Here is a 23,419-nt window from a genome sequence, read left to right as displayed (position 1 = left end):
CCCCGGGTTGCAGCTCAGGAGACTCCCGCCGCTGCTGTGAGCCTTGGCTCCCAGTGCCCTGGGGCTGCCTCCGGGAGGCTGAAGTTCTTTGGTGGCTCTGGTGAGCCACCCCTCTGGTGGGCCACCCCTCCGACCCCAGGGAGAAGAGCCTTTCTGCTCTTGTCCAGGTTACCTTGAGTAGGAGAACTGCCTCACTGGGTCCCTTTGTGGGTTCTGTCTCTGGAAAGTTTAATAGTTAGAGTCCTTAGTTTATGAGTTTTTATCAGAGAGCTCCTAAGACTGGATCCCTTCTTGGCTCCACCCCCAACCTCTGAAGTCTTAATTGTTCACTGCACTGGTAATATTTAAGTCCCTCAAAGTTGTCTTTCTTTATCATGTTCTTGTAATTGTTTTATCAAAACTTCATTCTTGAAAGTTTCTCAATTCCTCCTTGGCCCTTGTAATTTTAAATCCATTCATCTTCTGAACCTTTCATCATCTGTCATCTGAAAATGATTCTGCCTGACTTTGTTCTCTGTTTCTATCATAAAATCTAGACGAGACTAGTCCTCTCTCTCCAAGGATCCTGTTTTTTTCCACTTCAGCAACCAATAAGTGTTAGTTCCAGAATGGAATCTACCCCATTACTATCTTTATTTAGTTTTAAATAATAAAATCGCCATCTAGCTAAGTCATGACATGATTGTCAAATATGATTTTGTCAAGCTCCAAAAGATGTCTGATGTCCCCCATCATTACTATTTCATATCTTCATGCTACACTGGCTGTCTTTTCATAGAACTTCTCAGCCATATCCTTATTTCTGTTTGGATGGTCTATGGAATATCACAATGACAAAAATATTTCCATTATTCCTTCCATTTATCATCATCATTAATAGATCTCTACCATGTCCCATCCAAGCTCCTCGATTGTATCACCTGAAAATATTTTCTTAATGTGCATACTTTGCCATTCACTTTTTATCTATCCTTTTTCATTTGAATAAGATATACATCTTGCTTCATATTTCTTTTTTTTCTTTAGGTTTGTTTGTTTTTTGCAAGGCAATGGGGTTAAGTGGCTTGCTCAAGGCCACACAGCCAGGTAATTATTAAGTGTCTGAGGCTAGATTTGAACTCAGTTACTCCTGACTCTAGGGCCAGTGTTCTATCTTCTGCGCCACCTAGTCACCCCATTGCTTCATGTTTCTGCCATGGATATCCTCCCATCAAATCTCAGTGATACTAATGAAATCAAAATTTTCTCTATGATTTAAGACTTTTACTTCAGGTTTATAACTTAAACATTTGTTTAAGTTGAGCATTTGTATCTAGATATCTGAGGTCTTAGATTTCACTAATGACTCTTTTCCTTGAATTTTATCTTCTGATGATGTGGGACATAGGAAATGATTTATGTTGGACTTGAAGGTCATATCATTTTGGACAGGAAAGACTGATGAGAAGAATGCCACCCATGTATAACGAGTGCCATCTTAGCCACTTCTTGGAGAACTGGTCGTGGCATATATATTAGAGTCTACCTGGAGCCAGGTGCTAAACCACCTTGGACACACCACTATGAAATGCTTGCAAGTAACATCTCCTGGAAGAGAGGCCCCTTTTTCTTTCCTCTCTTCTTTGCAGGATGGCTACTTTCTCTAAGCTAGAATTATGTGCTTCCAATGTAGGTGGCTGGAGAACTCAGGCTCTGTTACATGTGTCAGGACTCACAGGGATCTGAGTCTAGCCAGATCTGGCTGTTTTCTTCTCTCTCTCCTTTCCTTCAGGCACACTCACCTAGGCCATTTTTATTCACCCTGTCCTCACGTTGCTTATAAGCTACTTACTTTCTCTCCAGGAAAAAAAAAATTAATCTGTGAATTCTGTAGGCTTGTGAAATAAAAATCCTGAACTTTTCCAACTCCAGGGCTACTCTGTGAGGTTTTCACTTCAATGACTTTCATCTTTATAATAGGGAGAACAATTTCTCTCACAACACTAAGAACCGGGATTTTCATTTGCTATTCATTGAAGCTCCTTTCTAGGATATCTAGCTTAGTATTAAATAAGCAGTTTTTTCTTTTCCCCAATATTTTGTGAAAGAGAGCCAATTTTCATTTCCTTGAAAACTTGAAATTACTAAAATGAGAGAGAGGTTGGGATGGTGTGACTGACCTAGAACTCCTAGAATGAAAGGAAGGTTTGCTACTGCCATTGGTGTTACCTATCCTCCCTCCTGAAAACCAATTTAGGAAGTTCTAAAAGGGCATAATATTTAGTTAATGAATGCTTGTTGATTTATTGGTTGATTAATCAAAGACCAGAAGATTACCTGGGATGAGACAATCTATAGGTTCCCTGCACAATTGACCTTTTCTTCCCCCAAATCAACAAATGAAACCTCACAGGGTTTTCCTTTTCTTATTTCACATTACATTTCAAGTTTTTTCCTTTCTTTTTTTTTTAAACTTTGTCTTTATCTTCAGTGTTTCCAGTTTACCCATTGCCATTTGCCTATCTGTAAAAGGGTTTAAGAGATTGGAAGCTTATGTACCAGACCATGACATGTTCCCAAGTTAAAAACAAGAAAATCTTACTTCTACACTGATTCAAAGCACTTTATTCACAACAATCCTGGGAATTTTGATGTCATCAATTCTTTCCAATAATGCAAATTGCAATCCATCTATGCTAGCCATCCTATGCAATTTCTTTGATCTTCCATACAGTATCAATGGGATCCCACAACCTTCTTGATGTCAGACCAATTGAGGTTGCCAATTAAAGATTGAGAGGCCTTGAATAGTGAATGAATTCATGAATATCCATGGGATTTAAAACTACTCAGGATTTATCATAGATGGCTGCAAAGTATACAGATTAAAACCTTTTCTCTTCCTAGAAAATCAGTAAGCACTTTGAGGACAGGCTAGGTGAGATGAGAGAGAGAGAGAGAGAGAGAGAGAGAGAGAGAGAGAGAGAGAGAAAGGAGAGACAGTCATAAGAGCTGGGCCCTGTCCTAGGCCAGGAGCACATGATAGGGTAAAGAAGAACTAAAAGAAGCCATGCTTTTTCTTCCGGACTTAAATGAACTTCTATAATGGGTTGGATCAGGGTGATCACTTGGGGAGTGGTCTAGCACCTGGTTCAGGTATTCTCCAATAGGCAAGCTACTGGTCCTTCCAGTGTGTACATGACTTCTAAGCCCAACGTGCTATTTCCTGTCATGCCAGTTTAAGCTCTACCCATCATTGACTAAGGTTGTTTAGCTGGAAATGGAAAGCTAGAAGTTGGGAAGAAAGAGCTGGTAGAAATTTTACATTTACCAATGGAACAACAAGAGTCAATTTACATCCCAGGAGCAGATAACATTTTACATTTTTTACAAAATTTAAAAATATAAAGGATTATAAAATCTGTTTCCAAGTTCCAAATCTCCTATGTCCATAATGCCCTGCATCATTCTGGTGGTCCTTTTGTAGATCTTTTGATATGTTATGGATGCCAATATGCAAGTATTATTATTATCATCTCTATTTTACAGATGAGGAACTTGAGACTTTAGAAAAATGAAATAGCTGGGCCAAAATTCACACTAGTAGATGATAGAGGTAGAATTTTAATTCAGTTCTTTCCTGACTCCAAATGACACTGTCATTTCTAAATATCTTATCTGCCAGCACAAAATTTCATGAATAATATATTCTACTCAGATCCTAAATTTGCACAGAGTAAAAAAGAAACTTTGTCTCTTGGTACCATATGTTGGGAAGTGAGGGGAGGACCTTCCTCTTCCATGTTTTCTTTCTGAAGAATGATTGCTTACCACCTTCCCCCCAATTCCTGAGGCTCTCCTTGCAACCTTTTAGAGTCTTGTGACCCAAGCACCTTCATGAGACTCTCAAGGAATGAATCGTCCACTCACAATAAAACAATGTACTGCATTCTTGGGGGTAGAACTATTATCTGCACTGTGTTACCTGTTTCCCTTCCCTAGAGACCCTTCCTCCACCCCACCTCCCCAATGAAATAAGTCCAAAGGTCTGTTCCTACTGGCTAGGTCTGACTCTGCTTAAAGTCCTGGAAAATTCAATTTACATACTGGAATGGAATTCTGGATGCATATCTACATCTCAGGACAAGAAAGTAACACCCTTTTTGGCTAGAAGGTTGGTCTCTAGCTTCCCTCTGTTGCAGTATGCCAGTAACATTTCTATTTAGATAAAAGCCTATTTATTTCACCAAAGGCTTTAAATGATGGCCAAAAGGCATCTAAAAACAAATTAGCCTAAAACTATCCTCTTCTACACCCCTCCCCCCCAACCCATACACAATTAAATCATCTGGCTTGGCTTGGCTCTTGAAAATACCCTGGCTCTTAATCTGGTTTCTCTTTAATCATGAATGCCAGCAACAAAGAATACTGTTTACATATCTTCAGTTCAAGTTATCTCTAACCCACTTAGGTCTAATAATTGAATAAGCTTGCAATTTAGCTTTAGCTAAATAAATAGATGGATGGATAGATAAAGAAACAAACAAACAAACAAGCAAATTGGAGTGCTGAAATAATAGGCCAAAGACTTAAAGGAAGAAGCTGATGGGAGAGAGTTCCTGTAACTCCCCAGTGAATTCCAGGCAGCCATTGAGTCCATATGCTTCTTCATCAGGAGTCAGTGTGTAACAGCTGACAGCCCTAGAGGGCCCATCCTTGCTCCAAGGCAGCCACTGCAGTCTTGTAAAAGACTTATGCTGAGCAGGAAAGATAAGCTCTGAGATGCCATAAAAAGCAATGAAGGTCTGAAGTTCATGAATAATGTATAAACTGTAGCTCTAAGGTAAGAAGTGCTTTCTGGTACAGTCTGTGGTTCAAAAAATGAGTTATGTTCTCCCATGGTCTAGACTAAAGCTAGGCTCAAGAAAGTTCTCATTTTGCTGATGGACTTTGAAAATATCATGCACTTCTTCAATTCTACTTCATAATTCATTTCTTTTCTAGGAACACAACAGGAGCAGCAGGTTGCCAGTATGTAGGTATAATAGATAGCTCTACAGATCATTCAGAGCTTTATGTTTATTATCACCCAAGTTCTTCCTTTATCCTCAAGGCCTAACTGTGTTTTTTAACTCTCTGATCCCTTAATGAAGAGAATGAATGAAAGAAAAAATTTATATTATAAAAGCAATGTGCTTTAGATGATGATGTTCAGTCATTTTCAGTTGTGTTTTGATCCCACTTGGGGTTTTCTTGGCAAAGATCTTGGAGTAGTTTTTCATTTCCTTCTCCAGGTTGTTTTACAGATAAGAAAACTGAGGCAAACAGGGTTATGTGAGTTGCCCACACAGCTAGTAAGTATCTGAGACAGGATTCGAACTCAAGATGAACCCTGGCACTTTGTCATGTAGCTGCCTATGCTAAAGATAGGGACACACCAACAGGAAAATAACTGAGCATCCTACTTCACTGAGAAGATGGAAGTCATTTGAAAGAAGCTACTTCAACTTCTCTCCTTTCTCCTTCTGTCCCTTCTCAATATCAGTTCTCCTTTTTCCTTCCTACAGGTCACAGAGAAAGATTCCTGATCTTGACTAAGTCTTCTTACTGAGTACTTGATCCCATTCTCTTAAAGACTCACATGCACATCCTGACCATCTCACTTGATGAGATGGTACATTCATTTACAGATTTAATATTCCCATCCACATATGCTAAAGTCAAACTTGACTATTCTCTATCCATACTCTCCCTTCCCCTAAACTTCCTGCATTTGATGACATTATTATTTATGCCTAGAATATCCTAACTGCTTTGTTTTAAATACTTTTACTTTACACATTTTAAGCCAACTACTTATTCTTTGGGTTTTTTTAGGTTTTTTTTTTTTTTTGCAAGGCAATGGGGTTAAGTGGCCTGCCTAAGGCCACACAGCTAGGTAATTATTAAGTGTCTGAGGCTAGATTTGAACTCAGGTACTCCTGACTCCAGGGCGGGGGCTCTATCCACTGCACCACCTAGCCTCCCCTAACGACTTAATTCTTGAAAACACTTGAGCACATATTCTGGGATCTCACCAAAATGGGTATGCTTTGTGCCCTTTGCAGATTGAAATTCATTTCAGGTGATTTTTGTTCCTGTTCTTTATCTTTCTATACCTCTCCTGTTGAGAATCTACTCAATGTAGTAAAAAATATTTTGTATTGTAAAGTGTGGCTTACTATTCTAAACCCTGTACAAACCCAAACCATGTTCCATCTTGGGAGTTACTCCTAAAAATGGCACTCACTTAGTTCATATTTCCCCACCAGAATTGCCTCTGGATAATGTCAGAATACAATTTAAATATCAGTCCTATATAGATCTCCATAGATGAAGGCTGCAAGGGTTTCCAGATTCCAAATAAATAGTTAAGAAAAAATGTATTTGTTATATATTGAACATTCTTTGATACCCCACCTCTGAAAACACTAGAAACAATAAAAAAGGACTCACAGTCTAGCTCTCCACTCCCCTATTCCTATGTTCATAAATAATCAATATCATTTTTTTCTCTCTTATGGTTCCCATTTTCTTCACGGTCTTAAAGTCCTCCAGATTCATAGAATTGCTTTGTAATTCCTTCAGAAGGGAAATAAAGAAACTTCTAACAGGATACTTCTCCTTCCTGGCCAAATCCCAACATGTGCCTTTTTACCCCAAAGAGAGCCATAGAGGCATTCCGTCTTATGGTACTACCCTCTGGTTTGGATTTTCCTGATTGGAGAAACTCTTGTGTCTGTTGTTAAACAACTCTGCAACATTCCCACTTTTACACATAGTGATCCAGCTTTATGGAGTCCTGGATTCTCCACAGAAGGAAATGAGTTTAACATTGCTAGAGAGGAAGACCTGCCTATAGCAATGACTCTAAGACAGAGAGCAGTTCTGTTCTCCTAGTGGAAGATCATACTCTCTTGTTGCATCAATTGAATAATCCTCTCCTAATTTAAAAAAATGTAATTTCCAAGAAAGCTTTTTTCCCCTTTTTTAGAAAGTTAGAATTTGAAAATCTCAAAATTAAGATTTCTATCAGCCAGTGCTGCCCAATGTAACATTATCTACCCTTCATCCAGAAAAATCTCCTTTTCCTTTATATATGAGAATAGGGACTTTGGTATTTCTTAGAAAGCTTGAGTTCAGGAATTACAGAGTTCCCCTTTTGTCATCTCTTAGATTGAAATGTTATTTCACTACCTTTCCAAGGCTGGAGTAAGGAATGTAAAGTATAAGAACAGACAACTGTCATGTGTCTCTGCCCCAGGGAAGTTATTCATATCTCTTGTGTGGTAGAAACTCTTTGTATACCCCCACCCTCAAAACCCAATCCATACTCTGCTCTGTTCCATCTTCCAGAAGGCATTAAGGGACATGCCCATACCATGTATAGGAGCTCAAAAGTCACAAAGGCTCAGCACCTTTCAGTTCATCAAGTTGTCCATAATCTCCTTTGAAGGATTACCAGAATCTTCCCTGGACCAATCTCTAACCTAGGAATGGCTGGTGGAGAAATTGAGCAGGCCAGAGACATTGTACCAGTAATCAAGAAGCATTTAGTTAATTAATTTCAGAACGAGGAATGTGATTTACAAAACTGGGATTTTCCAGAGGAAAGTTTCCCCAGTTGCAGCAAAGGCAGAGCATAAATATACATAAATCACAAGTGGGCAGGAGGGGGAAGATGGATTACAAAACAATCATTCCCAGGACTGGAGAAGTTTCTCATGGCAAGTCCTTGAGCATAAAATAATATAGGCAGAACAGTTCTTGAGGAATAATTTTTTTTCAAGTCCTAGGGGATATGATTACTTTGGTGGGGTACAGAACCAAGATTCTAAGATAGGAATGGATTCTGCAGTTTTTGAGTTGCTTCTCTTAACATACAAAAAAACAGGACTGTAGTAATTATGAAAGCATTGTCAAGAATTTGGTTGATCACCTTAAGTTGCACTGAGTCTGTTTGGGAAATGGGACAATGAAAAATCTTAATTGTTAGTATTGAAGGGCAACTAGTGCAGAGGATAGAGCACTTGGCTTGGAATTGGAAAGACTCCTCTTTTGGAGTTCAAATCTGACCTTAAACACTTACAAACTGGGTGACCCTGGGCCAGTCACTTAACCCGATTTGCCTTAGTTCTCCTTTCATAAAGTGAACTAGAGAAGGAAATGGTAAGTCACTCCAGTATCCTTGCCAAGGAAACACCAAATTGGATCACAAAGAGTCTGACAGGACTGAAAATTGACCCAATATCAGAAAACATCATGCATTCTTTCCCTATACTTTCTTATTAATAATCTCTTAAATGGCAACTCCTTTTCTTACTCCTTATTCTTCTTCACCTTTCAGAAGTATGTGACAGTATAGCAGACTGTTTATGGGTTATTGTGATAAGACTGGAATTCATGGTTATCTGACTTCAAATCTCATCTTAGATGGTTATTAGTTATATTATTTATTTTATTATCTATTTACTATATTAATATCCATTTGTTATATATTTATTACATTTTATAGTTGATCTTATTATTATTATTTGTGGACAAACCAATTCATACCTCTGTGCTATAAAAAAGAAGGAGCTGGACTTGATGACCTATATATATCTTTTCAACTTTAAATCTTGTTGATAATTTTTATCAGGCAACTAGGTGGTACAGTAAAGAGAATTCTGGTCCTGGAGTGAGAAAACCCTGAATTCAAATCTAGTCTCAGACATTTGCTAGAGGTTTGACCCTAGGCAAGTCACTTAACCCTCTTTACCTCAGTTTCTTCATCTATAAAATAAACTGGAGAAGGAAATGGCAGACCACTCCAGTATCTTTGCTAAGAAAATCCCAACAGGATCAAAAGGAGAAGAACAAGAAATATTCTTTACTTTCTTCTCTCTGTTTCTGTGACAGTAGTCTCTCTTGACACTCCTCCTAAAAGGTCATTCTTTATCAATTTTTGTTGGATCATCATAGATAATTTTGAATGTAGCTAAGGTTCTTTTCTCTTCTCTTTTTACTTTCTAATCTCTCTTGACAACCTCATTAACTTTTCTTGATTCCATTATTTTTATAGAGTTAACTTTCATATTTATATATCCAGTCCCAGTCTCTCTCTCCAGATTACATTGCATTATATTACATATTAAATCACTAAATACCCAAAAGAGAACTCATTGTCTTCCCCCTCAAACTCACCTTTCTTCCTCACTTTACTATTTTTACTGAAGAAAGCACATCTTTCCAATCTCTCAGACTTGCAAACCTTGATCTAATTGGAATTCTCCCTCTCTAAAATATTTTAATTAGTCTCCTCTTCATTCATAAAATACCACTATATTTCATGTCTCCTTGCATCTCACCTGGACTATTGAAATATCTTCATAATTGATCCTTTTGACTCAAGTCTCTTCCTATTCCAATTTATTCTTTCTGGATGTTGATTTTCCAAAAGCACCAATGTAACCATGTCATTTGCCTTCTTCTCCAGGGGCTTACTATTTGTTACCTATAGGAACAAATACAAATAGCTTTGCTTGCCTTTCTAGGTTCTTTATAATCTGGCTCCACCCTATCTTTCTAATTTTATTATACCTTACTCCCTTTTATATATATTACTGTTCAAGCAAATAGAATTTTTATTGTTTCTTTTATAAGTCACCCCATCTCCTGTCTATTTTTTAACACCAGGTATTCTTCTTGCATATAATACACTACTACCTCTTTAGAATTTCTAATTTCCTTCAAGCATCACATGAAGCTATCTCTGATTTCCTCAGCTTCTAGAGCCTCCTCTCACCTATTTATCTTGTATCTATTTTGTATATAACTGCATGTAATCTCTCCTGGTTAGATTGTAAACCCATTAGGGGCAAAATTGTTTCACTCCTATCTTGTATCTCTAGACTCTAGTAGCATCTGGAATATACTAGGTACTTGAAATAATCAAGACTTAGAGACTCTTTGATGGAGTTTTCCCTTTGGAAGAAGAGATTTCCCTGAAGTCCTTTTGTATTCTTATTTTTGTTGCATAGCCGTGGCCAAAGAATCTATCACCCGGTGTCCAATGTGTTGGTAATTAGCCTCTCCTTACAGAATTAGATACAGCCAGAGAAGGAAATGATAAATAGATGCATAGAGTGATTTTACATACACATATGTGTAATGGTAGCTATCTTAAGGGGGAAGGGAAGAAAAGGAAAGAAAGAAAGAAAAAGAAATCTACACAATAACTATTATATATTTAAAAGGAATAGCAAGTTATATATAAAAGCTTTGCAGTTTCATGTGCAATCATTTTTTTCCTATTCTATATGTTATGGAAATACTTGCTTTATCCCATAAATTAAAATAAAATAAAAATAAAATAATTAAAATGGTTTTCTGTGGGGACAGTTAGGTGGTATAGTGGATAGAGCACCCTCCCTGGAGTCAGGAGTACCTGAGTTCAAATCCGACCTCAGACACTTAATGATTACCTAGCTGTGAGGCCTTGGTCAAGCCACTTAACCCCATTGCCTTGCAAAAAAAAGACTAAAGTAAAAAAAAAAATGGTTCTCTGACAGCTAGTGCAATCTGTTCCTAGCCTTACATTTGAAAAGTTTCCAGTTTGTAGAACTTGTCAGAGTTTGGCACAACTTTCAAAAAATCTAGAGATGCTTTCAGGCTTATTGAAGTAGGACTTTTTTTAATAGCCCAATTCAAATATCATCTTCTCCATGAAGCCTTGTCTGATCTCTCAGGTGATAAGAAGAGCTGGAATGGCATAGTGAAAAGAATCTTGGATGTGGAGTCAGGGGAACTCAGCACAAATCCTGCCTCGAATGTTTATTAACTAGATGGCCATAGGGCAAATCACATAACCACTCAGAGTTTCAACTTTCTCCTCAGTAAAACAGGGACAATCTATGATTTAACTTCCCCCTCCCCAGCTCCTACCTGTGTCTTTATTTTTTTATTTTTAGGTTTTTACAAGGCAAATGGGGTTAAGTGGCTTGCCCAAGGCTACACAGCTAGGTAATCATTAAGTGTCTGAGACTGTATTTGAACCCAGGTACACCTGACTTCAGGGCCGGTGCTTTATCCACTGCGCCACCTAGCTGCCCCATGCCTGTGTCTTTAAAAACAAAATTGTAGCTACGGGGCAGCTAGATGGTACAGTGGATAGAGTACAGTCCCTGAATTCAAATTTAGCCTCAGACACTTAATAATTGCCTAGCTGTGTGACCTTGGGCAAGTTACTTAACCCTATTCCCTTAAATAAATAAAAATTTTTAAAAAATTGTAGCTACATCTTCATTCCCAAGTAGTGTTATAGGTACATTCAGTTCAAATTGACTCACAGAATTTCTCATTTACTTTTGAGGACAAATTTCTGATTAACTCCATTAAAAAGTCATTGACGGGTGGCTAGGTGGCGTAGTGGATAAAGCACCGGCCTTGGAGTCAGGAGTACCTGGGTTCAAATCTGGTCTCAGACACTTAATGATTACCTAGCTGTGTGGCCTTGGGCAAGCCACTTAACCCCATTTGCCTTGCAAAAACCTAAAAAAAAAAGTCAGTGTCTATAGTGGACTTTAATCTCAACAGATAAATAGTACAGTACATGTGGATTTTCCTGTTCATAGCCATCTTCTCTTCCTCATTTACAAAAATGGAATGGAGCCTATAATTAGAGGATGTCTCAGATTGTTAATCTGAGGTATTTTAAAGGAAGTGGCTATCCTAATAGAAAATGGTCTCTATTCAATAGGGCTAGTGAATGTTATAATGGCAAGAATTCATCCATTTCTATTTAATTATTTATTAAATAAAGTACTGCCTTCTAATGGTTTTTTTTTTTGTTCTTCATGTCACTGTTACTTCAAGCAATATTATCAGTAAAATCTAAATGTCCTATCCATACTTTCCATACATATTCATATATGTTCTTTTCATACTCCCACCCCCATCTCCACCTTTATCCTCAGCCTTAGCCTTTAATAATTGGAAACAACCTTGACTTGGAGAGGGACTCCCTCATGGTTTTAGAAGAGCTAACCATATGATACCAGGGATTGATTTGTCTATCTTCAGACAACACAAGTCACACACAGTTCTAAAATACACTAATTAGGTTTAGGCAATAGGTCCTAATAAATTAGAGTAAAATAGCTATTGATCCAAATATTGATTCTTTCAGAATCTCACAAAGAACCAGTGCAAAGGTATGGGGAGAGAAAGAGAAACCTCAGATGTTCCCACTTTCTGAACATTCATTTTGACAATGGGGATGAAGGGAAGATTTTTTTTTCAGGATAGACTTCAGTTACTGGTGCTTTGAATGAAAAAAAAAGGATTTTTCAGCCTCAAGCTGACCCTAAAATCACTGGCTTCTAAATAAGGCACTTCTTTCAAAGTTGGAAGGAAGTGACCTCCAGGAGTTATCCCCCATTCCCCCAATTCAAATAGGAACAAATCACAGAACCACAGAATCTCAGAGTTGGAAAGGATCTCAGAGTCGGACAGTCAGTAGGTCAATAAGCATTCATTAAACATTGATTATATGGTAGACATTACACTAGGCAATGTGACTATAAAGAAAGATAAAAACACCATCTCTGGCCCCAAACATTTTATATTATAATGTTGGAGATAAAAAGACAGCATGAAAATAACCATACATTTATACAAGATATATGCAAAGTAGATAGATGATAATCTCAGAGAGAAGCACTTGCAACTAGTGGTCTAGGAAAGACCTCCTGCAGAAAGTGGGAATAGAACTAAGGGAAGCAAGGGAAACTAAAACCTGGAGGTGAGAGAGAGAGAGAACTCTCCAAGCTCTGGGAATAGTCAATGTAAATGAAGAGAGTTGGGAAACAAAGCATCTTGTGAAGCCTATAATTAGATTAATCTAACTGGATTGTAGCATTTTGTGCAAAGCAGTAAACTGTAAGAAGACTGGAAAGGTAGGAAGGAAACCACCAAGGTTCTGGGGGTAGTTAAGTGGTTTAATGAATAGAGTGCTGTATCTGGAGTAAGGAAGATTTATCTTCCTGAGTTCAAACCTGGTCTTATAACTTACTAGTTGGATTTCCCTGGAAAAGTCACTTAACTCTTTTTGCCTCAGTTTTTCTCATCTATAAAGTGAGCTGGAGAAGGAGATGGCAAGCCACTCCAGTATCTGTCAAGATACTAAATGAGGTTATAAATACTTGGGAACAACTAAAAAATGACTGAACTTCAACGCAGAGTTTATTATTGAGTATATGAGAGAAGGAAGAAGAAAAGTGACAAGATTAGACCCATCTAAATATTAGGAAACTCACTTTAGCAAGTGTGAGTGGAAGACAGATTGGAGTAGAAAGATATTTTAGATAGGAAACTCAAATAGGATATTGCAATAGTCCAGAAGAGAGATAATACCAGAATGGTAGTTATATAAATGAAAAGAAGGTGACAAAGAGAAATGTTATGACAATAGAGATAAGATTTGACAATGTATTGTAAATGTGTGATGAGTGTGGAGGATGAATTGAGGATGAGAAGAGACTGCAAACCTAGATTACTGGAAGGATGGTGATGCTGTCAATAGTAAAAGGAAATTTAGAAAGCACTGAGAAGTTAGGTGAAAAAACTTAGTTTTGAATATGTTGAATTGGAGATGTCTATAGAACACCTATCATGAAAAGTCTCAAAAGCAGTTAGTGATGTGGGACTGGAGCTCAGAAGAAGTGAACTGAGAGGAAAAGCTATACTAGTGATCCTTCAAGAGATTGGTTTAGATATATGGGATTTTAGCACTCTAACATGAAAAATCACATGCTTGTGCTAGCCTGATGCTGATGGTTGTGCTGAGGTGCCCTGGTGATATGGTAGGAAGAGAAACCAATTCAAAGGTCAAGAGACTCCTGAAATATCCAGATCACCACCAATAATTCTGTTTCTTATCAAATCAGGTCATAGGGTGGTTTTGGAAATGGCAAGTGAGAAAGATGCCTTGCATAGGATACCCCTCACTGTAATAAACATAATTGTGTAAGTCACTCCACCAATTATTTTGATAATGAAGGAAGACAATTATTAAGAATTGGATACATAAATCTGGGAATCTTCTACATTTATCTACCTGCCAAAAAATCCCTTTAGTCAAATATCTGACAAATAGTCATTTATCTTGGTGGCTTGAAGGACTATGTTGTTGAGTTATTTTCATTCATGTCCAACTTTTCCTGACCCCATTAGGGTTTTTGGTCAAAGATACTGGAGTGGTTTGCCATTTCCTCCAGCTCCATTTATATAGATGAGGATACTAAGGCAAACAGGGTTAAGTGACTTCCCCAGGATCACATATCTAGTAAGTATCTGAAGCTGCATTTGAATTTAGGTCTTCCTGACTCTAGGTCTAGTGTTCTATCTATTATGCCAACTAGCTGTCCCTAGTGAAATGAAAGTCTTCTGTGAGGAGGAACTCATTACTTTCCTAGGCAGTTTCTTTGTTCTGCTTTTGAACCACTGTCCAAAACTTGGAAGTTTTTTCATACATCCAGACTAAATTAAAAAATGATTTCCTTCAGATTAAATCTAAAAGTATGCTTCTTTTAAGTCATATTTCACATAGCTGTCAGATTAATCTTTTTTAATGTATAGCTCTGTTAAAATTGCTCCTCTAGGGGCGGCTAGGTGGCATAGTGGGGGGTGGCTAGGTGGCATAGTGGGGGGCGGCTAGGTGGCATGGTGGATAAAGCACCGGCCTTGGAGTAAGGAGTACCCGGATTCAAATCCGGTCCCAGACACTTAATAATTACCTAGCTGTGTGGCCTCGGGCAAGCCATTTAACCCCATTTGCCTTGCAAAAAACCTAAAAAAAAATTGCTCCTCTAAAAATTCTTTAATAGTTCTCTATTATCTATTCAATGAAATCTGAACTCAGATTAGTTTTCAAAATAGCTCACAGTTGAAATGTATATGGAGGGGGAAAAGGTAACAAAATCACCATTAAAACAATCTATTGGTATTTTTAGTTTAAGATCTTGAAGGGACATTCTAGATCACTTAGAGGAGTCCTTTGATTTTACAAAAAAGGAAATTGAGGACCAGAAAGGAAAGGTGATTTATCAGTGTTGGTATTATAGAATTCCCCTCTCTGGAATCCCAAAACAATTCTTTTCCCACAATCATATAACAAAAAAGATATCACAATAACAGTCAGTCATGGCTTCAGGATGAGCTGGGTTCAAATATAGCCTCTGACACTTACTAGCTATGTCACCAGAGATAATTAACCTCTAAGTCCCCCCAAGCAACTCTCTAAGACTAGAAGTAATAGAAAAGCTGCTATGTTCATTAGAGGAAAATGTCTAGACTCACAAAGTTCCTACACATATCAAAACACAGGTCTTATCAAATATAAAAACAAAATAAAGTAAAACACCAAAACAAAAACATTTTTAAAAAATTATTATTTTACATTATAAATATTTGTGATTGTGTTTTCTTCCCTTACCAAAGGTTTCTGGGTGGCAAGGATCCTGTCATAGTTAAAATTTGTACATCACATGATTTTATACGCAAAATCTACATCAAATTGCTTACTGTCTCAGGGAGCATGGAAGCAAGAGAGGAAGGGAAAATTTGGAACTCAAAATTTAAAAAAATGTTTAAAATTGTTTTTATATATAATTTGGAAAAAATTAAATATTTTTTGAAAGTATGTAACCAAATTATGTGCTTTGCATACTGTATATGTTTAATAGCTACTTATTTATTAATGAGTGATTAATTAGTACATTTTGAATGACAAGTGAATTAAAAAATTGAAAAATAAATTTCCACATACAATATAATGGGAGTTGACTGTTAATGACTTAAGGTGAATCAAAGGATGTTTTCTGAAGAAGGATGGGTAGAAGCAGATGTGTGTGTGGTGGGGGGAGAAGACTCTTGAGACCTAGAGAACAAGGTGTAGTCTTGTTTTGTTTTTGGGTTGTTTTTTCAAGGCAGTGGGGTTAAGTGATTTCTCCAAGGTCACACAGCTAAGTAATTATTAAATCTGAGACTGGATTTGAACTCAGGTCCCCTGACTCCAGGGCTGGTACTCTATTCACTGTGCTACCTAACTGCCCCTTAGTCTTTATGGGAGACATAGAAATAAGTCTAGTTGTCTGGACCAAAGATTAGGTGGAGAGAATAATATGAGATAAAATTGGAAATGTTAGGCAGGGCCAGATTTTGGAGGGCTTTAAAAGTCTACTGAAGGAGTTTGAACTTTATTTTCTAGGCAAAAACAGAGTCAGGAGAGATTGTTGAGCAATGGAGTGATGTGATTACATCATAAGAGCATTATTCTAATTATGATACGAAGAATGAAGAGGAATGGGAAAGGCAGGAAGAAAGACCATTTAGTAGGTGGTTACCCAGATTAGAAATATTGTGATTACAGTAGGAAGAAAGCAGTAAAAAAAAAAGGAGGAAGGGATAGTTAGAAGCGATATTATGAAAATGAAGTAGAAAGGCTTTAGTATTAAAGGTCAGGATTCCCATGCTAAGACCACCTCTCTCTTTTTAGTCCTCTTCTCTTACTATTAGAAGACACTGTTTTCCAGAGCTAAGACCCAACACAAACAAGCTGAGCCCTGAGCTTTGCATAATGATAATCCTTTGTGTTCATTCACTGGATGAACTCTGCTGCAACTAAATCACAGAACAGATAATCCCTGAGCTTGGGCAATCATCAGTGGGCCTCATCATGAAGTCCTGATATGAATAGACTTTTTGCCACTAGGCTACTATGCCTCACTGTTGCTGTTGTACCTCAATTCTGTTATTATCCTTACTCTTGATTCTTGGTCTAGATACAACTATATGTATCAAAGCTCAGTCTCACTGCAGTGGGCTTCCTTCTAGAGCAGGCCCTGGTACACATGTCTAGTTTCCTTTCTCTAATGAAAGTAAAAAAAAAAACCCAACATCAACACCCTCTTTGCTTATAGCTATCTCTTTATTTGTATTTTATTTTTTTAGAGCCAACAGTTGTGATTACTTCAGTGAGATTTTTAGTATTTCTCAGTGTTAACAGAAGTTGCATAAGCTCCACAACTCTTTGGTCATTTATTTTCAGAGCTAACCTAATGAAAAATGAGAAAGAACAGTCAAAGGATAGCAGTTTAGAAACTGAAAACTCCTCATTTTATAGATAAGGAAACTGAAGAGCAGAGGTTAAACTACTTGTCTTGTATCACCCAACTAGTAAGTGTTTGATAAAGGGTTTGAATCCAGGGCATGCTGATTCCAAGTTCAGAGCTTTATCTACTATATGATGTTGCCTCTCAATCAAAGATAATCCCAAAATTTTTGAATTTGAGAGATATGATAAGTAGGGGTGGCAAAGGAAAGAATTGGTGAAGTAAAAAGGAGGGGAGAAGAGGCCTGGTACTCCAAAGAGATATCATCAGTATTAGAGAGATATCATCTAAAAAGGAATGGTAATTGAAGTTGAGATTGCCAAGGGGAAAAAGTATGGCTAGAGAAGAGGACAGACCTTTCTAAAGGTCCAGGAGAGGATCTGATGCAAGACAATGAAGATCTGATTAGAGAGGAAGGAGAACCAAAAGTATGTGTGGTGTCTGAAGCAACAGCAGAAGGGATTCAAAAAAACTATTAAAAGAAACAGAGAAAATAAAAAAGAAGATTATTTTTTAAAAGGTTATTGAGGGGCGGCTAGGTGGTGTAGTGGATAAAGCACTGGCCCTGGAGTCAGGAGTACCTGGGTTCAAATCCGGTCTCAAACACTTAATAATTACCTAGCTGTGTGACCTTGGGCAAGCCACTTAACCCTATTTGCCTTGCAAAAAAAAAAAAACCCTAAAAAAAAGGTTATTGAATAAGGTAATTAGTAAATCACTAGTAAGCTTTGAAAGAGCAATTTTAATGAAATTGTTCTGGTAAATGCTTACCAGGGAAGAGATGAGAAAGGGTAGTAATCTCCAAAGCACTTTATTAGCAAGAGATCAAGGAATTTTGGAATGAATAGGGTACCTCATTTGGTGCCATTGGTCAGTTATTACAGTCATGTCCAACTCTAGGATCCCATTTGGATTTTTTTTTTGGCAAAGTGATTTGCCATTTCCTTCTTCAGCTCATTTTTTCAGATGAGGAAACTGAGACAAACAAAATTTAAATGACTTGCCCAAGGTCACAGGAGCTAATAAATGACTGAGGTTCGATTTGAATTTAGGAAGATGGGTCTTCCTTACTCCAGATATAGCACTCTATCCACTGCACTAGCTAGAGGGGTGTCCCCTCTATTCAGATATGATTCTGAACAAAGGCAAGAGATTTATTATTCTATAGCTCATCACCACTGGTGAGGTAATGTCTGGAGTCCATGTCGGCTGGCAAACCCGGGCACTTCTTCCAGACTTAAATCCTGGTGATTAGGGAGTGAATGAAAGTGAAATAGACAAGTCACCACTTCCTAATTCAGCATAAGAAGAAGCAGAGAGGAAAATGAAGGATTTCCCTGACCATCAGCAAATTGTGTATTTACTCAGATGAGAGAGTTGCTCAGAAATGAGTCAGTCAACCAGAAATATGGGATCAATGAGTTCTCTGGGAATCCTGATTTAATTCAATTCAATTTGATTCAACAGACTTTTGGTAGGGCTGGTAAAGAGGGTCTTGCACATAGTAAGAACTCAATAAATGCTTGTTGAAATAAATTGAACTGAATTCCCTATCTCTCTGCAGACAGCTCACCATAGATGGTGGACAGATGATGTAATCTTTCCAAGCTGCAGTATCTCTGTGCATAAAAATAGAGATAATTCTATATTCTGTCTTCTAACTCCTGGAACCATTTCAGATGCCCTGACCTATTTTTCTTATTGCCCTCCCTTCTAAAACTCAGCTTGAAAATAAGAGTTTCTGAAAACTATGAATGCATTTTTAAAAGAATCCTATCATAGAATCATAGATTTAAAGATAGAAGGAATCTTAGAAGTCAGTGAAATCTTTTTTTTACTTTTATTGAAAAATAACTAAATACTTCATTTTATATCACCTTCATTTTCAAATACATCCATTCCATTGTCTCCCTACCCAGTGAACAACAATTACATCAAAGAATAACAAACAAACATTCAGAAAACCCAACCATATGACACTGGTGTCTGTAGCCTCCATGTGCTATGCATATCAGTGATTCACATCTCTGAAGAGAAGGGAGAGAGACACAGTTTTTCATCTCTTTTCTGGAACCAAAACTTGGTCATTATAATTAAATGATCTAGTTTAATTTAAAAAAATTTCTTTTGGTTCTTTCCATTAACATTATTGTCATTGACATTTTCTGGTTCAATTTATTTCATTATGCATCAGTTCACAGAAGTCTTCCAGTTTTTGATGATAAAGTAATAATCATTTGTGCAAAGTCAACTCCTTGTGAGAATCAGTCTGAATGATCTTGCTTAGACTTTGGGTATATCCACAGCCAACCTGTAGGAAATGGTGGTCCAAAATAGCATTGCACATGTTTGCTAATCCCATCACTCTTTAATACCTAACTGTGGGAGGAGCTGAGGTGACACTAGTCACATTTCTTCTTGATTTAGTCTACCACTAAACATACTTTTGCCTTATATGGAAGTTGTTTATTCCTGTCTATAAAGCACAATGAAAAGGCGGGGGGGGGGGGGGGGGGGGGGGGGGGAGGCAGGGAAATGGGGAATTGTCTATATCCAAAGATTTTGCTGTCTTGATGTGCTAATAAAATACTTTTTTACCTTTCTTTTCCTGTGTTTGCCTCACTGACCAAAGTGAGGCCCAAACCAAGATTTCTTTTTTATACATTTGCATTCCACAATCTACTTAATTATTCCCCCTTGTTTTAAATCCCTTGTTTTAAAGTTGAGAAAACCAAGTCAGAGAAGTGACTTGCTCTAGGTCATAGAACTAAGTAATAAGAACTCATATTCTAACCCAGATATTCATGACTAAAAATTCACTGTTCTTTCCACTATAATGGATTGTCTCCCTAAACTACATTATTTCAGAAAATAGGAGATAGCAGTTTTCATAATACTATTTTGGGAAGAAAAAATTAAATGAGGAAAATAATATAAAGGAGTCCTTGTATTTGTCATTAGTGCTAAAGTCAAGGGTGTGGGTAGTACAGTTGACCATGTAAGTATGGGGGTGGGAAATTAGGCTGGGGACTTTTAGAATGTATACAATAGGTCTTTGAAAGCCTTTGGAAATGAGAGAGAGAGAGAGAGAGAGAGAGACAGAGAGAGAGAGAGAGAGAGAGACAGAGACAGAGACACAGAGAGACACAGAGAGACACAGAGAGACACAGAGAGACAGAGACAATTAGTCAGAGAGAGAGAGAGACAGAGAAAGTTATAGTTCTGAAGAAAGTGTGCTCCCCGCAAAGAAATTGTTGATTCTGTGCAGTTATCTAGAGGCACTTCCAGGAATAGGAGACTTTTTTTTAATAGTCACACAAGTCTTTTTAGACAAAACATAAAATCACTATTGACATGAGGGCTACCAGCAGCTGCTACTGAAGGAGAAGGGAGTAAATTTTTTTTATAAAGGTCAGTTGGCACTAGGGGGATATTTGGGACAGAGCCAAATAACCAAGCCAGGAGATATCATAGTTTGCAATTTTCTTTTAGTCCTTTGTAGTCAGGTTCAGATTTATGATTTCATCTAAGGGGAGCTCCTAGGCTAGGAGCTCCAAGGCAGAATAGCCACTCATCTCTAATTTTAATATTAGGGCTGGGTAGGGCCCATGTCTTTAATTCCTACTACAGGGATAGGTTGAGGCTGGTGGATTCTTAAGCTTAGGGAGTACTGAGCTTCAGTGGTCTAAAGGTAATTGCGTGACTTACCTAGTCAGCCCCCAAAATGGGGAACACCTAAGAGAGGAGAGTTATCAAAATATCCAAGGAAGGATGAACTGCCTCAGAATTAAAAAATGGATAGTAAAGCCCCAATCAGGATTAGGCCTATGGAGGCTTCTACACTTTCCAATCCAGGCACAATAGCTAGACTAAGTTTCAAAAATAAAATATAAGTTGATATCAATAAAGACATCTAGATGTGTATACATACATATATACATATATATATATATATATATATATATATACATATATATATGTATATATATAATCTCAGAGAGAGAAAACTGACCACACCAGAATCAAAACTTGAACTAAGGCTTTCTTGACTCCAAGGTGAAATATACATCTACTATGCCTGTCTGTCTTCAGATTGTCAAGAAGACAAATTTCTTTCAGAAATTGGAACATTTCCAACCATAGGTGTTTATCTAGAATCATAGAACATAGAAAATTAGTCATAGAATTTTAGAGAGCAACTTGTTTTTTTGGTTTTTTTTAGGTTTTTGCAAGGTAAATGGGGTTAAGTGGCTTGCCCAAGGCCACACAGCTAGGGAATTATCAAGTGTCTGAGACCGGATTTGAACCCAGGTACTCCTGACTCCAGGGCCCGTGCTTTATCCACTGCACCACCTAGCTGCCCCCAACTTGTCTTTTTCTTAACAAAGATCTGGGAAACCCTAATACTTTATCTCATAGGAGAAGGAGTTAGCGAGAGAATTATAACATTAGCAAAAACTGGGGCAGTGGGAATTTTTTTAAAAGGACCTTATCTCCATTATCTTTTAAAAAAAATAAGCTTTTATTGATGGGTCTTCTGTTTTTATATCAGTTATATCATTTCCTTTCTTGTCCCAAAGAACCAACCTATATAATAAACAAATTGTTTAAAAAGAGGGGAAAAAACCAACACAACTGACTGATGTACTGACAAAGTCTGAAAACATGGAATACCTGTGGAACATTCACTTCTACAAAGAGATGTGTTGTCATATGTGTTCATTTGATTCAAGCTTGATCCTTATAATTTTGTAATATTTACTCTTGAATTTTTGGTGCTTGGTTGATCTTTACATTTACTTTGTTGTACTTTTTATGTATATAACATCCTTGACTCTATTTTATTGGCATTATTTCATGCACAACTTTTTTTTTTGCTTTTTGCAAGGCAATGAGGTTAAGTGATTTGCCAAAGGTCACACAGTTAAGTAATTATTAAGTATCTGAGACCCTATTTGAACTCAGGTTCTACTGACTCCAGGGCCAGTGTTCTATCTACTGTGCCACCTTGCTGCCCCCTATGAACATCTTTCTCTACTTCTCTGAATTAATCACACACACACACACACACACACACACACACACACATAAAATTTCTTTCAGCATAATACTATTCCATTATATTCATGTGCCATAATTTGTTTAACCATTCCCTAATTAATGGGCTTCTATTTTTTCCCAATTCTTTGCTATCACAAAGAGACTCTATTCTTATCAATGTCTCCTTGTGGTATAAACCCAGTATGGAGATTTTGGTTCAGTGGGTTTGGACACTTTGGTCACTTTAGTTACATTATTCCATATTGCTTCCCATTTCAGAGATCCACCAGCAATGTATTAGTATGCCTATCATTTCACAGCCCCTATAATATTAACTTGTCATTTTTATCAACTTTTCCAATGTAAAGAGCATAAGGTAAAATCTCATTGTTGTTTTGATTTACATTTCTCTTATTATTAGTGATTTAGAATATTCTTTTATGAAGTTGTAAATATTTTGCTATTTTACATATATACATATACATATCTATACACACATATACACATACATACATACAATTCATGGAATGAAACAAGTATTCCTATAAACAGAAAAAATGATGATTGCACATGAAACTGCAAATCCACCAAGTACAACTTTCTATACCCTCCAAATATATAAGAAAGTTATGGAAATTTCTTTTGAAAATTGTTTATATCCTTTGTCAACTTATGTCTTGGGGGAATTAGAAGACAGAATTGTTTCTATTTTTATTCACAAAGAAACTGCAGCTTGGAGTAACTGTATCACCTATGGAAGACAACAAAGTATGCAGGCTGCAGAGAGACAGCAGGGAGTTAAAATCAGTTTATTTCAGCAAATGTTTATTGAGCCCTTACTATGTGCAAGATCTTGTTTACTTAAGTTATTAATCCTAAATTTTATATTTACCCATATCTTTTGTTGGGTTAAAAGTACATCTTTGGGGTGGCTAGGTTGTGCAGTGGATAGAACACCTGGCCCTGGAGTCAGGAGTACCTGGGTTCAAATCTGGCCTCAGACACTTAATAATTACCTAGCTGCCTGGCCTTGGCCAAGCCACTTAACTCAATTTGCCTTGCAAAAAAAAAAAAAAGTACATCTTCCACTCCTAGCTGTGAGAGGTATATGATCTGCTTCTCTTCTAATTTTTAAAATATTAACTAACAATAATGCTCTAAATCAATATAGAATGTATTATGAAATGAGATATAAGGCATTGGTCTGA

This window comes from Macrotis lagotis, chromosome 4, assembly GCF_037893015.1.
Source record: "Macrotis lagotis isolate mMagLag1 chromosome 4, bilby.v1.9.chrom.fasta, whole genome shotgun sequence".
Lineage (NCBI taxonomy): Eukaryota > Metazoa > Chordata > Mammalia > Peramelemorphia > Peramelidae > Macrotis > Macrotis lagotis.
Note: the sequence above shows the minus strand (reverse complement) of the source record.